The sequence below is a fragment of the Pan troglodytes genome, chromosome 17 (assembly GCF_028858775.2).
Source record: "Pan troglodytes isolate AG18354 chromosome 17, NHGRI_mPanTro3-v2.0_pri, whole genome shotgun sequence".
NCBI classification, from domain to species: Eukaryota; Metazoa; Chordata; class Mammalia; order Primates; family Hominidae; genus Pan; species Pan troglodytes.
In genome coordinates, this window is record NC_072415.2 from 4436454 (window position 1) to 4458825 (window position 22372).

Consider the following 22372-nt stretch of genomic DNA (forward strand, 5'->3'; position numbering starts at 1 on the left):
ATATTTAATATACTGTACATTAAATATCAAAAATTACACCAAACGTATATTATATACTGTAAATAAAATATCAAAAAGGACAGTCAATATAGATGACACACTCTATGTAAAATATCAAAAACAACACCAAATATGTATTATATAATTTACATAAAATATCAAAAGGACACGAAATATATCTTATATACTGTACATAAAATATCAAAAATACAGTATATATATTTCATATATTGTACATATAATATTAACCGAAAGTACACCAAATACACTTTATATACTGTAAATAAATTATCAAAAAGTACAGTAAATATATATTACATACTGTACATAAAATATCAAAAAGTACACCAAATATGTGTTATATATACTGTAAATAAAGTATCAAATACTACAGTAATTATATTTAATATACTGTACATAAAATATCAAAAATTACACCAAACGTATATTATATACTGTAAATAAAATATCAAAAAGGACAGTAACTATATACTACACACCCTATGTAAAATATCAAAAACTTCACCAAATATATATTATATAATTTACATAAAATATCAAAAGGACACCAAATATATCTTATATACTGTACATAAAATATCACAAAGTACAGTAAAAATATTTCATATATTTTACATATAATATTAACTGAAAGTACACCAAATACACTTTATATACTGTAAATAAATTATCAAAAAGTACAGTAAATATATATTACATACTGTACATAAAATATCAAAAAGTACACCAAATATGTGTTATATATACTGTAAATAAAGTATCAAATACTACAGTAATTATATTTAATATACTGTACATTAAATATCAAAAATTACACCAAACGTATATTATATACTGTAAATAAAATATCAAAAAGGACAGTAACTATATACTACACACCCTATGTAAAATATCAAAAACTTCACCAAATATATATTATATAATTTATATAAAATATCAAAAGGACACCAAATATATCTTATATACTGTATATAAAATATCAGAAGTACAGTAAATATATTTCATATATTGTACATATAATATTAACTAAAAGTACACCAAATACATTTTATATACTGTAAATAAAATATCAAATAGTACAGTAAATATATATGACATACTGTACATAAAATATCAAAAAGTACACCAAATATGTGTTATATATACTGTAAATAGACTATGAAAAACTACAGTAATTATATTTAATATACTGTCCATAAAATATCAAAAATTACACCAAATGTATATTATATACTGTAAATAAAATATTAAAAAGGACAGTCAATATAGATGACACACCCTATGTAAAATATCAAAAACAACACCAAATATGTATTATATAATTTACATAAAATATCAAAAGGACACGAAATATATCTTATATACTGTACATAAAATATCAAAAATACAGTATATATATTTCATATATTGTACATATAATATTAACCGAAAGTACACCAAATACACTTTATATACTGTAAATAAATTATCAAAAAGTACAGTAAATATATATTACATACTGTACATAAAATATCAAAAAGTACACCAAATATGTGTTATATATACTGTAAATAAAGTATCAAATACTACAGTAATTATATTTAATATACTGTACATAAAATATCAAAAATTACACCAAACGTATATTATATACTGTAAATAAAATATCAAAAAGGACAGTAACTATGTACTACACACCCTATGTAAAATATCAAAAACTTCACCAAATATATATTATATAATTTACATAAAATATCAAAAGGACACCAAATATATCTTATATACTGTACATAAAATATCACAAAATACAGTAAATATATTTCATATATTTTACATATAATATTAACTGAAAGTACATCAAATACACTTTATATACTGTAAATAAATTATCAAAAAGTACAGTAAATATATATTACATACTGTACATAAAATATCAAAAAGTACACCAAATATGTGTTATATATACTGTAAATAAAGTATCAAATACTACAGTAATTATATTTAATATACTGTACATTAAATATCAAAAATTACACCAAACGTATATTATATACTGTAAATAAAATATCAAAAAGGACAGTAACAATATACTACACACCCTATGTAAAATATCAAAAACTTCACCAAATATATATTATATAATTTATATAAAATATCAAAAGGGCACCAAATATATCTTATATACTGTATATAAAATATCAGAAAGTACAGTAAATATATTTCATATATTGTACATATAATATTAACTGAAAGTACACCAAATACATTTTATATACTGTAAATAAAATATCAAATAGTACAGTAAATATATATGACATACTGTACATAAAATATCAAAAAGTACACCAAATATGTGTTATATATACTGTAAATAGACTATGAAAAACTACAGTAATTATATTTAATATACTGTACATAAAATATCAAAAATTACACCAAATGTATATTATATACTGTAAATAAAATATTAAAAAGGACAGTCAATATAGATGACACACTCTATGTAAAATATCAAAAACAACACCAAATATGTATTATATAATTTACATAAAATATCAAAAGGACACGAAATATATCTTATATACTGTACATAAAATATCAAAAATACAGTATATATATTTCATAGATTGTACATATAATATTAACCGAAAGTACACCAAATACACTTTATATACTGTAAATAAATTATCAAAAAGTACAGTAAATATATATTACATACTGTACATAAAATATCAAAAAGTACACCAAATATGTGTTATATATACTGTAAATAAAGTATCAAATACTACAGTAATTATATTTAATATACTGTACATAAAATATCAAAAATTACACCAAACGTATATTATATACTGTAAATAAAATATCAAAAAGGACAGTAACTATATACTACACACCCTATGTAAAATATCAAAAACTTCACCAAATATATATTATATAATTTACATAAAATATCAAAAGGACACCAAATATATCTTATATACTGTACATAAAATATCACAAAGTACAGTAAAAATATTTCATATATTTTACATATAATATTAACTGAAAGTACACCAAATACACTTTATATACTGTAAATAAATTATCAAAAAGTACAGTAAATATATATTACATACTGTACATAAAATATCAAAAAGTACACCAAATATGTGTTATATATACTGTAAATAAAGTATCAAATACTACAGTAATTATATTTAATATACTGTACATTAAATATCAAAAATTACACCAAACGTATATTATATACTGTAAATAAAATATCAAAAAGGACAGTAACTATATACTACACACCCTATGTAAAATATCAAAAACTTCACCAAATATATATTATATAATTTATATAAAATATCAAAAGGACACCAAATATATCTTATATACTGTATATAAAATATCAGAAGTACAGTAAATATATTTCATATATTGTACATATAATATTAACTAAAAGTACACCAAATACATTTTATATACTGTAAATAAAATATCAAATAGTACAGTAAATATATATATCATACTGTACATAAAATATCAAAAAGTACACCAAATATGTGTTATATATACTGTAAATAGACTATGAAAAACTACAGTAATTATATTTAATATACTGTACATAAAATATCAAAAATTACACCAAATGTATATTATATACTGTAAATAAAATATTAAAAAGGACAGTCAATATAGATGACACACCCTATGTAAAATATCAAAAACAACACCAAATATGTATTATATAATTTACATAAAATATCAAAAGGACACGAAATATATCTTATATACTGTACATAAAATATCAAAAATACAGTATATATATTTCATATATTGTACATATAATATTAACCGAAAGTACACCAAATACACTTTATATACTGTAAATAAATTATCAAAAAGTACAGTAAATATATATTACATACTGTACATAAAATATCAAAAAGTACACCAAATATGTGTTATATATACTGTAAATAAAGTATCAAATACTACAGTAATTATATTTAATATACTGTACATAAAATATCAAAAATTACACCAAACGTATATTACATACTGTAAATAAAATATCAAAAAGGACAGTAACTATATACTACACACCCTATGTAAAATATCAAAAACTTCACCAAATATATATTTTATAATTTACATAAAATATCAAAAGGACACGAAATATATCTTATATACTGTACCTAAAATATCAAAAAGTACAGTAAATATATTTCATATATTGTACATATAATATTAACTGAAAGTACACCAAATACACTTTATATACTGTAAATAAATTATCAAAAAGTACAGTAAATATATATTACATACTGTACATAAAATATCAAAAAGTACACCAAATATGTGTTATATATACTGTAAATAAAGTATCAAATACTACAGTAATTATATTTAATATACTGTACATTAAATATCAAAAATTACACCAAACGTATATTATATACTGTAAATAAAATATCAAAAAGGACAGTAACTATATACTACACACCCTATGTAAAATATCAAAAACTTCACCAAATATATATTATATAATTTACATAAAATATCAAAAGGACACCAAATATATCTTATATACTGTACATAAAATATCAAAAAGTACAGTAAATATATTTCATATATTGTACATATAATATTAACTGAAAGTACACCAAATACACTTTATATACTGTAAATAAATTATCAAAATGTACAGTAAATATATATGACATACTGTACAAAAAATATCAAAAAGTACACCAAATACGTGTTATATATACTGTAAATAAAGTATCAAATACTACAGTAATTATATTTAATATACTGTACATTAAATATCAAAAATTACACCAAACGTATATTATATACTGTAAATAAAATATCAAAAAGGACAGTAACTATATACTACACACCCTATGTAAAATATCAAAAACTTCACCAAATATATATTATGTAATTTATATAAAATATCAAAAGGACACCAAATATATCTTATATACTGTACATAAAATATCAAAAAGTACAGTAAATATATTTCATATATTGTACATATAATATTAACTGAAAGTACACCAAATACACTTTATATACTGTAAATAAATTATCAAAAAGTACAGTAAATATATATTACATACTGTACATAAAATATCAAAAAGTACACCAAATATGTGTTATATATACTGTAAATAAAGTATCAAATACTACAGTAATTATATTTAATATACTGTACATTAAATATCAAAAATTACACCAAACGTATATTATATACTGTAAATAAAATATCAAAAAGGACAGTAACTATATACTACACACCCTATGTAAAATATCAAAAACTTCACCAAATATATATTATGTAATTTATATAAAATATCAAAAGGACACCAAATATATCTTATATACTGTACATAAAATATCACAAAGTACAGTAAAAATATTTCATATATTTTACATATAATATTAACTGAAAGTACACCAAATACACTTTATATACTGTAAATAAATTATCAAAAAGTACAGTAAATATATATTACATACTGTACATAAAATATCAAAAAGTACACCAAATATGTGTTATATATACTGTAAATAAAGTATCAAATACTACAGTAATTATATTTAATATACTGTACATTAAATATCAAAAATTACACCAAACGTATATTATATACTGTAAATAAAATATCAAAAAGGACAGTAACTATATACTACACACCCTATGTAAAATATCAAAAACTTCACCAAATATATATTATATAATTTATATAAAATATCAAAAGGACACCAAATATATCTTATATACTGTATATAAAATATCAGAAAGTACAGTAAATATATTTCATATATTGTACATATAATATTAACTAAAAGTACACCAAATACATTTTATATACTGTAAATAAAATATCAAATAGTACAGTAAATATATATGACATACTGTATATAAAATATCAAAAAGTACACCAAATATGTGTTATATATACTGTAAATAGACTATGAAAAACTACAGTAATTATATTTAATATACTGTCCATAAAATATCAAAAATTACACCAAATGTATATTATATACTGTAAATAAAATATTAAAAAGGACAGTCAATATAGATGACACACCCTATGTAAAATATCAAAAACAACACCAAATATGTATTATATAATTTACATAAAATATCAAAAGGACACGAAATATATCTTATATACTGTACATAAAATATCAAAAATACAGTATATATATTTCATATATTGTACATATAATATTAACCGAAAGTACACCAAATACACTTTATATACTGTAAATAAATTATCAAAAAGTACAGTAAATATATATTACATACTGTACATAAAATATCAAAAAGTACACCAAATATGTGTTATATATACTGTAAATAAAGTATCAAATACTACAGTAATTATATTTAATATACTGTACATAAAATATCAAAAATCACACCAAACGTATATTATATACTGTAAATAAAATATCAAAAAGGACAGTAACTATATACTACACACCCTATGTAAAATATCAAAAACTTCACCAAATATATATTATATAATTTACATAAAATATCAAAAGGACACCAAATATATCTTATATACTGTACATAAAATATCACAAAGTACAGTAAATATATTTCATATATTTTACATATAATATTAACTGAAAGTACATCAAATACACTTTATATACTGTAAATAAATTATCAAAAACTACAGTAAATATATATTACATACTGTACATAAAATATCAAAAAGTACACCAAATATGTGTTATATATACTGTAAATAAAGTATCAAATACTACAGTAATTATATTTAATATACTGTACATTAAATATCAAAAATTACACCAAACGTATATTATATACTGTAAATAAAATATCAAAAAGGACAGTAACTATATACTACACACCCTATGTAAAATATCAAAAACTTCACCAAATATATATTATATAATTTATATAAAATATCAAAAGGACACCAAATATATCTTATATACTGTATATAAAATATCAGAAAGTACAGTAAATATATTTCATATATTGTACATATAATATTAACTAAAAGTACACCAAATACATTTTATATACTGTAAATAAAATATCAAATAGTACAGTAAATATATATGACATACTGTACATAAAATATCAAAAAGTACACCAAATATGTGTTATATATACTGTAAATAGACTATGAAAAACTACAGTAATTATATTTAATATACTGTACATAAAATATCAAAAATTACACCAAATGTATATTATATACTGTAAATAAAATATTAAAAAGGACAGTCAATATAGATGACACACCCTATGTAAAATATCAAAAACAACACCAAATATGTATTATATAATTTACATAAAATATCAAAAGGACACGAAATATATCTTATATACTGTACATAAAATATCAAAAATACAGTATATATATTTCATATATTGTACATATAATATTAACCGAAAGTACACCAAATACACTTTATATACTGTAAATAAATTATCAAAAAGTACAGTAAATATATATTACATACTGTACATAAAATATCAAAAAGTACACCAAATATGTGTTATATATACTGTAAATAAAGTATCAAATACTACAGTAATTATATTTAATATACTGTACATAAAATATCAAAAATTACACCAAACGTATATTACATACTGTAAATAAAATATCAAAAAGGACAGTAACTATATACTACACACCCTATGTAAAATATCAAAAACTTCACCAAATATATATTTTATAATTTACATAAAATATCAAAAGGACACGAAATATATCTTATATACTGTACCTAAAATATCAAAAAGTACAGTAAATATATTTCATATATTGTACATATAATATTAACTGAAAGTACACCAAATACACTTTATATACTGTAAATAAATTATCAAAAAGTACAGTAAATATATATTACATACTGTACATAAAATATCAAAAAGTACACCAAATATGTGTTATATATACTGTAAATAAAGTATCAAATACTACAGTAATTATATTTAATATACTGTACATTAAATATCAAAAATTACACCAAACGTATATTATATACTGTAAATAAAATATCAAAAAGGACAGTAACTATATACTACACACCCTATGTAAAATATCAAAAACTTCACCAAATATATATTATATAATTTACATAAAATATCAAAAGGACACCAAATATATCTTATATACTGTACATAAAATATCAAAAAGTACAGTAAATATATTTCATATATTGTACATATAATATTAACTGAAAGTACACCAAATACACTTTATATACTGTAAATAAATTATCAAAATGTACAGTAAATATATATGACATACTGTACAAAAAATATCAAAAAGTACACCAAATACGTGTTATATATACTGTAAATAAAGTATCAAATACTACAGTAATTATATTTAATATACTGTACATTAAATATCAAAAATTACACCAAACGTATATTATATACTGTAAATAAAATATCAAAAAGGACAGTAACTATATACTACACACCCTATGTAAAATATCAAAAACTTCACCAAATATATATTATGTAATTTATATAAAATATCAAAAGGACACCAAATATATCTTATATACTGTACATAAAATATCAAAAAGTACAGTAAATATATTTCATATATTGTACATATAATATTAACTAAAAGTACACCAAATACATTTTATATACTGTAAATAAAATATCAAAAAGTACAGTAAATATATATGACATACTGTACATAAAATATCAAAAAGTACACCAAATATGTGTTGTATATACTGCAAATAGACTATCAAAAACTGCAGTAATTATATTTAATATACTGTACATAAAATATCAAAAATTACACCAAATGTATATTATATACTGTAAATAAAATATCAAAAAGGACAGTAAGTATATAGTACACACCCTATGTAAAATATCAAAAACTTCACAAAATATATATTATATAATTTATATAAAATATCAAAAGGACACCAAATATATCTTATATACTGTATATAAAATATCAGAAAGTACAGTAAATATATTTCATATATTGTACATATAATATTAACTAAAAGTACACCAAATACATTTTATATACTGTAAATAAAATATCAAATAGTACAGTAAATATATATGACATACTGTACATAAAATATCAAAAAGTACACCAAATATGTGTTATATATACTGTAAATAGACTATGAAAAACTACAGTAATTATATTTAATATACTGTACATAAAATATCAAAAATTACACCAAATGTATATTATATACTGTAAATAAAATATTAAAAAGGACAGTCAATATAGATGACACACCCTATGTAAAATATCAAAAACAACACCAAATATGTATTATATAATTTACATAAAATATCAAAAGGACACGAAATATATCTTATATACTGTACATAAAATATCAAAAATACAGTATATATATTTCATATATTGTACATATAATATTAACTGAAAGTACACCAAATACACTTTATATACTGTAAATAAATTATCAAAAAGTACAGTAAATATATATTACATACTGTACATAAAATATCAAAATGTACACCAAATATGTGTTATATATACTGTAAATAAAGTATCAAATACTACAGTAATTATATTTAATATACTGTACATAAAATATCAAAAATTACACCAAACGTATATTATATACTGTAAATAAAATATCAAAAAGGACAGTAACTATATACTACACACCCTATGTAAAATATCAAAAACTTCACCAAATATATATTATATAATTTACATAAAATATCAAACGGACACCAAATATATCTTATATACTGTACATAAAATATCACAAAGTACAGTAAATATATTTCATATATTTTACATTTAATATTAACTGAAAGTACACCAAATACATTTTATATACTGTAAATAAATTATCAAAAAGTACAGTAAATATATATTACATACTGTACATAAAATATCAAAAAGTACACCAAATATGTGTTATATATACTGTAAATAAAGTATCAAATACTACAGTAATTATATTTAATATACTGTACATTAAATATCAAAAATTACACCAAACGTATATTATATACTGTAAATAAAATATCAAAAAGGACAGTAACTATATACTACACACCCTATGTAAAATATCAAAAACTTCACCAAATATATATTATATAATTTATATAAAATATCAAAAGGACACCAAATATATCTTATATACTGTACATAAAATATCAGAAAGTACAGTAAATATATTTCATATATTGTACATATAATATTAACTAAAAGTACACCAAATACATTTTATATACTGTAAATAAAATATCAAAAAGTACAGTAAATATATATGACATACTGTACATAAAATATCAAAAAGTACACCAAATATGTGTTATATATACTGTAAATAGACTATCAAAAACTGCAGTAACTATATTTAATATACTGTACATAAAATATCAAAAATTACACCAAATGTATATTATATACTGTAAATAAAATATCAAAAAGGACAGTAAGTATATACTACACACCCTATGTAAAATATCAAAAACTTCACCAAATATATATTATATAATTTATATAAAATATCAAAAGGACACCAAATATATCTTATATACTGTATATAAGATATCAGAAAGTACAGTAAATATATTTCATATATTGTACATATAATATTAACTAAAAGTACACCAAATACATTTTATATACTGTAAATAATATATCAAATAGTACAGTAAATATATATGACATACTGTACATAAAATATCAAAAAGTACACCAAATATGTGTTATATATACTGTAAATAGACTATGAAAAACTACAGTAATTATATTTAATATACTGTACATAAAATATCAAAAATTACACCAAATGTATATTATATACTGTAAATAAAATATTAAAAAGGACAGTCAATATAGATGACACACCCTATGTAAAATATCAAAAACAACACCAAATATGTATTATCTAATTTACATAAAATATCAAAAGGACACGAAATATATCTTATATACTGTACATAAAATATCAAAAATACAGTATATATATTTCATATATTGTACATATAATATTAACCGAAAGTACACCAAATACACTTTATATACTGTAAATAAATTATCAAAAAGTACAGTAAATATATATTACATACTGTACATAAAATATCAAAAAGTACACCAAATATGTGTTATATATACTGAAAATAAAGTATCAAATACTACAGTAATTATATTTAATATACTGTACATAAAATATCAAAAATTACACCAAACGTATATTATATACTGTAAATAAAATATCAAAAAGGACAGTAACTATATACTACACACCCTATGTAAAATATCAAAAACTTCACCAAATATATATTATATAATTTACATAAAATATCAAAAGGACACCAAATATATCTTATATACTGTACCTAAAATATCAAAAAGTACAGTAAATATATTTCATATATTGTACATATAATATTAACTGAAAGTACACCAAATACACTTTATATACTGTAAATAAATTATCAAAAAGTACAGTAAATATATATTACATACTGTACATAAAATATCAAAAAGTACACCAAATATGTGTTATATATACTGTAAATAAAGTATCAAATACTACAGTAGTTATATTTAATATACTGTACATTAAATATCAAAAATTACACCAAACGTATATTATATACTGTAAATAAAATATCAAAAAGGACAGTAACTATATAGTACACACCCTTTGTAAAATATCAAAAACTTCACAAAATATATATTATATAATTTACATAAAATATCAAAAGGACACGAAATATATCTTATATACTGTACATAAAATATCAAAAAGTACAGTAAATATATTTCATATATTGTACATATAATATTAACTGAAAGTACACCAAATACACTTTATATACTGTAAATAAATTATCAAAAAGTACAGTAAATATATATGACATACTGTACATAAAATATCAAAAAGTACACCAAATATGTGTTATATATACTGTAAATAAAGTATCAAATACTACAGTAATTATATTTAATATACTGTACATTAAATATCAAAAATTACACCAAACGTATATTATATACTGTAAATAAAATATCAAAAAGGACAGTAACTATATACTACACACCCTATGTAAAATATCAAAAACTTCACCAAATGTATATTATATAATTTATATAAAATATCAAAAGGACACCAAATATATCTTATATACTGTACATAAAATATCAAAAAGTACAGTAAATGTATTTCATATATTGTATATATAATATTAACTAAAAGTACACCAAATACATTTTATATACTGTAAATAAAATATCAAAAAGTACAGTAAATATATATGACATACTGTACATAAAATATCAAAAAGTACACCAAATATGTGTTGTATATACTGTAAATAGACTATCAAAAACTGCAGTAATTATATTTAATATACTGTACATAAAATATCAAAAATTACACCAAATGTATATTATATACTGTAAATAAAATATCAAAAAGGACAGTAAGTATATACTACACACCCTATGTAAAATATCAAAAACTTCACAAAATATATATTATATAATTTATATAAAATATCAAAAGGACACCAAATATATCTTATATACTGTATATAAAATATCAGAAAGTACAGTAAATATATTTCATATATTGTACATATAATATTAACTAAAAGTACACCAAATACATTTTATATACTGTAAATAAAATATCAAATAGTACAGTAAATATATATGACATACTGTACATAAAATATCAAAAAGTACACCAAATATGTGTTATATATACTGTAAATAGACTATAAAAAACTACAGTAATTATATTTAATATACTGTACATAAAATATCAAAAATTACACCAAATGTATATTATATACTGTAAATAAAATATTAAAAAGGACAGTCAATATAGATGACACACCCTATGTAAAATATCAAAAACAACACCAAATATGTATTATATAATTTACATAAAATATCAAAAGGACACGAAATATATCTTATATACTGTACATAAAATATCAAAAATACAGTATATATATTTCATATATTGTACATATAATATTAACCGAAAGTACACCAAATACACTTTATATACTGTAAATAAATTGTCAAAAAGTACAGTAAATATATATTACATACTGTACATAAAATATCAAAAAGTACACCAAATATGTGTTATATATACTGTAAATAAAGTATCAAATACTACAGTAATTATATTTAATATACTGTACATAAAATATCAAAAATTACACCAAACGTATATTATATACTGTAAATAAAATATCAAAAAGGACAGTAACTATATAGTACACACCCTATGTAAAATATCAAAAACTTCACCAAATATATATTATATAATTTACATAAAATATCAAAAGGACACCAAATATATCTTATATACTGTACATAAAATATCAAAAAGTACAGTAAATATATTTCATATATTGTACATATAATATTAACTGAAAGTACACCAAATACACTTTATATACTGTAAATAAATTATCAAAAAGTACAGTAAATATATATGACATACTGTACATAAAATATCAAAAAGTACACCAAATATGTGTTATATATACTGTAAATAAAGTATCAAATACTACAGTAATTATATTTAATATACTGTACATTAAATATCAAAAATTACACCAAACGTATATTATATACTGTAAATAAAATATCAAAAAGGACAGTAACTATATACTACACACCCTATGTAAAATATCAAAAACTTCACCAAATATATATTATGTAATTTATATAAAATATCAAAAGGACACCAAATATATCTTATATACTGTACATAAAATATCACAAAGTACAGTAAAAATATTTCATATATTTTACATATAATATTAACTGAAAGTACACCAAATACACTTTATATACTGTAAATAAATTATCAAAAAGTACAGTAAATATATATTACATACTGTACATAAAATATCAAAAAGTACACCAAATATGTGTTATATATACTGTAAATAAAGTATCAAATACTACAGTAATTATATTTAATATACTGTACATTAAATATCAAAAATTACACCAAACGTATATTATATACTGTAAATAAAATATCAAAAAGGACAGTAACTATATACTACACACCCTATGTAAAATATCAAAAACTTCACCAAATATATATTATATAATTTATATAAAATATCAAAAGGACACCAAATATATCTTATATACTGTATATAAAATATCAGAAAGTACAGTAAATATATTTCATATATTGTACATATAATATTAACTAAAAGTACACCAAATACATTTTATATACTGTAAATAAAATATCAAATAGTACAGTAAATATATATGACATACTGTACATAAAATATCAAAAAGTACACCAAATATGTGTTATATATACTGTAAATAGACTATGAAAAACTACAGTAATTATATTTAATATACTGTCCATAAAATATCAAAAATTACACCAAATGTATATTATATAGTGTAAATAAAATATTAAAAAGGACAGTCAATATAGATGACACACCCTATGTAAAATATCAAAAACAACACCAAATATGTATTATATAATTTACATAAAATATCAAAAGGACACGAAATATATCTTATATACTGTACATAAAATATCAAAAATACAGTATATATATTTCATATATTGTACATATAATATTAACCGAAAGTACACCAAATACACTTTATATACTGTAAATAAATTATCAAAAAGTACAGTAAATATATATTACATACTGTACATAAAATATCAAAAAGTACACCAAATATGTGTTATATATACTGTAAATAAAGTATCAAATACTACAGTAATTATATTTAATATACTGTACATAAAATATCAAAAATCACACCAAACGTATATTATATACTGTAAATAAAATATCAAAAAGGACAGTAAGTATATACTACACACCCTATGTAAAATATCAAAAACTTCACCAAATATATATTATATAATTTACATAAAATATCAAAAGGACACCAAATATATCTTATATACTGTACATAAAATATCACAAAGTACAGTAAATATATTTCATATATTTTACATATAATATTAACTGAAAGTACATCAAATACACTTTATATACTGTAAATAAATTATCAAAAACTACAGTAAATATATATTACATACTGTACATAAAATATCAAAAAGTACACCAAATATGTGTTATATATACTGTAAATAAAGTATCAAATACTACAGTAATTATATTTAATATACTGTACATTAAATATCAAAAATTACACCAAACGTATATTATATACTGTAAATAAAATATCAAAAAGGACAGTAACTATATACTACACACCCTATGTAAAATATCAAAAACTTCACCAAATATATATTATATAATTTATATAAAATATCAAAAGGACACCAAATATATCTTATATACTGTACATAAAATATCAGAAAGTACAGTAAATATATTTCATATATTGTACATATAATATTAACTAAAAGTACACCAAATACATTTTATATACTGTAAATAAAATATCAAATAGTACAGTAAATATATATGACATACTGTACATAAAATATCAAAAAGTACACCAAATATGTGTTATATATACTGTAAATAGACTATCAAAAACTGCAGTAACTATATTTAATATACTGTACATAAAATATCAAAAATTACACCAAATGTATATTATATACTGTAAATAAAATATCAAAAAGGACAGTAAGTATATACTACACACCCTATGTAAAATATCAAAAACTTCACCAAATATATATTATATAATTTATATAAAATATCAAAAGGACACCAAATATATCTTATATACTGTATATAAGATATCAGAAAGTACAGTAAATATATTTCATATATTGTACATATAATATTAACTAAAAGTACACCAAATACATTTTATATACTGTAAATAATATATCAAATAGTACAGTAAATATATATGACATACTGTACATAAAATATCAAAAAGTACACCAAATATGTGTTATATATACTGTAAATAGACTATGAAAAACTACAGTAATTATATTTAATATACTGTACATAAAATATCAAAAATTACACCAAATGTATATTATATACTGTAAATAAAATATTAAAAAGGACAGTCAATATAGATGACACACCCTATGTAAAATATCAAAAACAACACCAAATATGTATTATATAATTTACATAAAATATCAAAAGGACACGAAATATATCTTATATACTGTACATAAAATATCAAAAATACAGTATATATATTTCATATATTGTACATATAATATTAACCGAAAGTACACCAAATACACTTTATATACTGTAAATAAATTATCAAAAAGTACAGTAAATATATATTACATACTGTACATAAAATATCAAAAAGTACACCAAATATGTGTTATATATACTGAAAATAAAGTATCAAATACTACAGTAATTATATTTAATATACTGTACATAAAATATCAAAAATTACACCAAACGTATATTATATACTGTAAATAAAATATCAAAAAGGACAGTAACTATATACTACACACCCTATGTAAAATATCAAAAACTTCACCAAATATATATTATATAATTTACATAAAATATCAAAAGGACACCAAATATATCTTATATACTGTACCTAAAATATCAAAAAGTACAGTAAATATATTTCATATATTGTACATATAATATTAACTGAAAGTACACCAAATACACTTTATATACTGTAAATAAATTATCAAAAAGTACAGTAAATATATATTACATACTGTACATAAAATATCAAAAAGTACACCAAATATGTGTTATATATACTGTAAATAAAGTATCAAATACTACAGTAGTTATATTTAATATACTGTACATTAAATATCAAAAATTACACCAAACGTATATTATATACTGTAAATAAAATATCAAAAAGGACAGTAACTATATAGTACACACCCTATGTAAAATATCAAAAACTTCACAAAATATATATTATATAATTTACATAAAATATCAAAAGGACACGAAATATATCTTATATACTGTACATAAAATATCAAAAAGTACAGTAAATATATTTCATATATTGTACATATAATATTAACTGAAAGTACACCAAATACACTTTATATACTGTAAATAAATTATCAAAAAGTACAGTAAATATATATGACATACTGTACATAAAATATCAAAAAGTACACCAAATATGTGTTATATATACTGTAAATAAAGTATCAAATACTACAGTAATTATATTTAATATACTGTACATTAAATATCAAAAATTACACCAAACGTATATTATATACTGTAAATAAAATATCAAAAAGGACAGTAACTATATACTACACACCCTATGTAAAATATCAAAAACTTCACCAAATGTATATTATATAATTTATATAAAATATCAAAAGGACACCAAATATATCTTATATACTGTACATAAAATATCAAAAAGTACAGTAAATGTATTTCATATATTGTATATATAATATTAACTAAAAGTACACCAAATACATTTTATATACTGTAAATAAAATATCAAAAAGTACAGTAAATATATATGACATACTGTACATAAAATATCAAAAAGTACACCAAATATGTGTTGTATATACTGTAAATAGACTATCAAAAACTGCAGTAATTATATTTAATATACTGTACATAAAATATCAAAAATTACACCAAATGTATATTATATACTGTAAATAAAATATCAAAAAGGACAGTAAGTATATACTACACACCCTATGTAAAATATCAAAAACTTCACAAAATATATATTATATAATTTATATAAAATATCAAAAGGACACCAAATATATCTTATATACTGTATATAAAATATCAGAAAGTACAGTAAATATATTTCATATATTGTACATATAATATTAACTAAAAGTACACCAAATACATTTTATATACTGTAAATAAAATATCAAATAGTACAGTAAATATATATGACATACTGTACATAAAATATCAAAAAGTACACCAAATATGTGTTATATATACTGTAAATAGACTATAAAAAACTACAGTAATTATATTTAATATACTGTACATAAAATATCAAAAATTACACCAAATGTATATTATATACTGTAAATAAAATATTAAAAAGGACAGTCAATATAGATGACACACCCTATGTAAAATATCAAAAACAACACCAAATATGTATTATATAATTTACATAAAATATCAAAAGGACACGAAATATATCTTATATACTGTACATAAAATATCAAAAATACAGTATATATATTTCATATATTGTACATATAATATTAACCGAAAGTACACCAAATACACTTTATATACTGTAAATAAATTGTCAAAAAGTACAGTAAATATATATTACATACTGTACATAAAATATCAAAAAGTACACCAAATATGTGTTATATATACTGTAAATAAAGTATCAAATACTACAGTAATTATATTTAATATACTGTACATAAAATATCAAAAATTACACCAAACGTATATTATATACTGTAAATAAAATATCAAAAAGGACAGTAACTATATAGTACACACCCTATGTAAAATATCAAAAACTTCACCAAATATATATTATATAATTTACATAAAATATCAAAAGGACACCAAATATATCTTATATACTGTACATAAAATATCAAAAAGTACAGTAAATATATTTCATATATTGTACATATAATATTAACTGAAAGTACACCAAATACACTTTATATACTGTAAATAAATTATCAAAAAGTACAGTAAATATATATGACATACTGTACATAAAATATCAAAAAGTACACCAAATATGTGTTATATATACTGTAAATAAAGTATCAAATACTACAGTAATTATATTTAATATACTGTACATTAAATATCAAAAATTACACCAAACGTATATTATATACTGTAAATAAAATATCAAAAAGGACAGTAACTATATACTACACACCCTATGTAAAATATCAAAAAGACACCAAATATATCTTATATACTGTACATAAAATATCACAAAGTACAGTAAAAATATTTCATATATTTTACATATAATATTAACTGAAAGTACACCAAATACACTTTATATACTGTAAATAAATTATCAAAAAGTACAGTAAATATATATTACATACTGTACATAAAATATCAAAAAGTACACCAAATATGTGTTATATATACTGTAAATAAAGTATCAAATACTACAGTAATTATATTTAATATACTGTACATTAAATATCAAAAATTACACCAAACGTATATTATATACTGTAAATAAAATATCAAAAAGGACAGTAACTATATACTACACACCCTATGTAAAATATCAAAAACTTCACCAAATATATATTATATAATTTATATAAAATATCAAAAGGACACCAAATATATCTTATATACTGTATATAAAATATCAGAAAGTACAGTAAATATATTTCATATATTGTACATATAATATTAACTAAAAGTACACCAAATACATTTTATATACTGTAAATAAAATATCAAATAGTACAGTAAATATATATGACATACTGTACATAAAATATCAAAAAGTACACCAAATATGTGTTATATATACTGTAAATAGACTATGAAAAACTACAGTAATTATATTTAATATACTGTCCATAAAATATCAAAAATTACACCAAATGTATATTATATAGTGTAAATAAAATATTAAAAAGGACAGTCAATATAGATGACACACCCTATGTAAAATATCAAAAACAACACCAAATATGTATTATATAATTTACATAAAATATCAAAAGGACACGAAATATATCTTATATACTGTACATAAAATATCAAAAATACAGTATATATATTTCATATATTGTACATATAATATTAACCGAAAGTACACCAAATACACTTTATATACTGTAAATAAATTATCAAAAAGTACAGTAAATATATATTACATACTGTACATAAAATATCAAAAAGTACACCAAATATGTGTTATATATACTGTAAATAAAGTATCAAATACTACAGTAATTATATTTAATATACTGTACATAAAATATCAAAAATCACACCAAACGTATATTGTATACTGTAAATAAAATATCAAAAAGGACAGTAACTATATACTACACACCCTATGTAAAATATCAAAAACTTCACCAAATATATATTATATAATTTACATAAAATATCAAAAGGACACCAAATATATCTTATATACTGTACATAAAATATCACAAAGTACAGTAAATATATTTCATATATTTTACATATAATATTAACTGAAAGTACATCAAATACACTTTATATACTGTAAATAAATTATCAAAAACTACAGTAAATATATATTACATACTGTACATAAAATATCAAAAAGTACACCAAATATGTGTTATATATACTGTAAATAAAGTATCAAATACTACAGTAATTATATTTAATATACTGTATATTAAATATCAAAAATTACACCAAACGTATATTATATACTGTAAATAAAATATCAAAAAGGACAGTAACTATATACTACACACCCTATGTAAAATATCAAAAACTTCACCAAATATATATTATATAATTTATATAAAATATCAAAAGGACACCAAATATATCTTATATACTGTATATAAAATATCAGAAAGTACAGTAAATATATTTCATATATTGTACATATAATATTAACTAAAAGTACACCAAATACATTTTATATACTGTAAATAAAATATCAAATAGTACAGTAAATATATATGACATACTGTACATAAAATATCAAAAAGTACACCAAATATGTGTTATATATACTGTAAATAGACTATGAAAAACTACAGTAATTATATTTAATATACTGTACATAAAATATCAAAAATTACACCAAATGTATATTATATACTGTAAATAAAATATTAAAAAGGACAGTCAATATAGATGACACACCCTATGTAAAATATCAAAAACAACACCAAATATGTATTATATAATTTACATAAAATATCAAAAGGACACGAAATATATCTTATATACTGTACATAAAATATCAAAAATACAGTATATATATTTCATATATTGTACATATAATATTAACTGAAAGTACACCAAATACACTTTATATACTGTAAATAAATTATCAAAAAGTACAGTAAATATATATTACATACTGTACATAAAATATCAAAATGTACACCAAATATGTGTTATATATACTGTAAATAAAGTATCAAATACTACAGTAATTATATTTAATATACTGTACATAAAATATCAAAAATTACACCAAACGTATATTATATACTGTAAATAAAATATCAAAAAGGACAGTAACTATATACTACACACCCTATGTAAAATATCAAAAACTTCACCAAATATATATTATATAATTTACATAAAATATCAAACGGACACCAAATATATCTTATATACTGTACATAAAATATCACAAAGTACAGTAAATATATTTCATATATTTTACATTTAATATTAACTGAAAGTACACCAAATACATTTTATATACTGTAAATAAATTATCAAAAAGTACAGTAAATATATATTACATACTGTACATAAAATATCAAAAAGTACACCAAATATGTGTTATATATACTGTAAATAAAGTATCAAATACTACAGTAATTATATTTAATATACTGTACATTAAATATCAAAAATTACACCAAACGTATATTATATACTGTAAATAAAATATCAAAAAGGACAGTAACTATATACTACACACCCTATGTAAAATATCAAAAACTTCACCAAATATATATTATATAATTTATATAAAATATCAAAAGGACACCAAATATATCTTATATACTGTACATAAAATATCAGAAAGTACAGTAAATATATTTCATATATTGTACATATAATATTAACTAAAAGTACACCAAATACATTTTATATACTGTAAATAAAATATCAAAAAGTACAGTAAATATATATGACATACTGTACATAAAATATCAAAAAGTACACCAAATATGTGTTATATATACTGTAAATAGACTATCAAAAACTGCAGTAACTATATTTAATATACTGTACATAAAATATCAAAAATTACACCAAATGTATATTATATACTGTAAATAAAATATCAAAAAGGACAGTAAGTATATACTACACACCCTATGTAAAATATCAAAAACTTCACCAAATATATATTATATAATTTATATAAAATATCAAAAGGACACCAAATATATCTTATATACTGTATATAAGATATCAGAAAGTACAGTAAATATATTTCATATATTGTACATATAATATTAACTAAAAGTACACCAAATACATTTTATATACTGTAAATAATATATCAAATAGTACAGTAAATATATATGACATACTGTACATAAAATATCAAAAAGTACACCAAATATGTGTTATATATACTGTAAATAGACTATGAAAAACTACAGTAATTATATTTAATATACTGTACATAAAATATCAAAA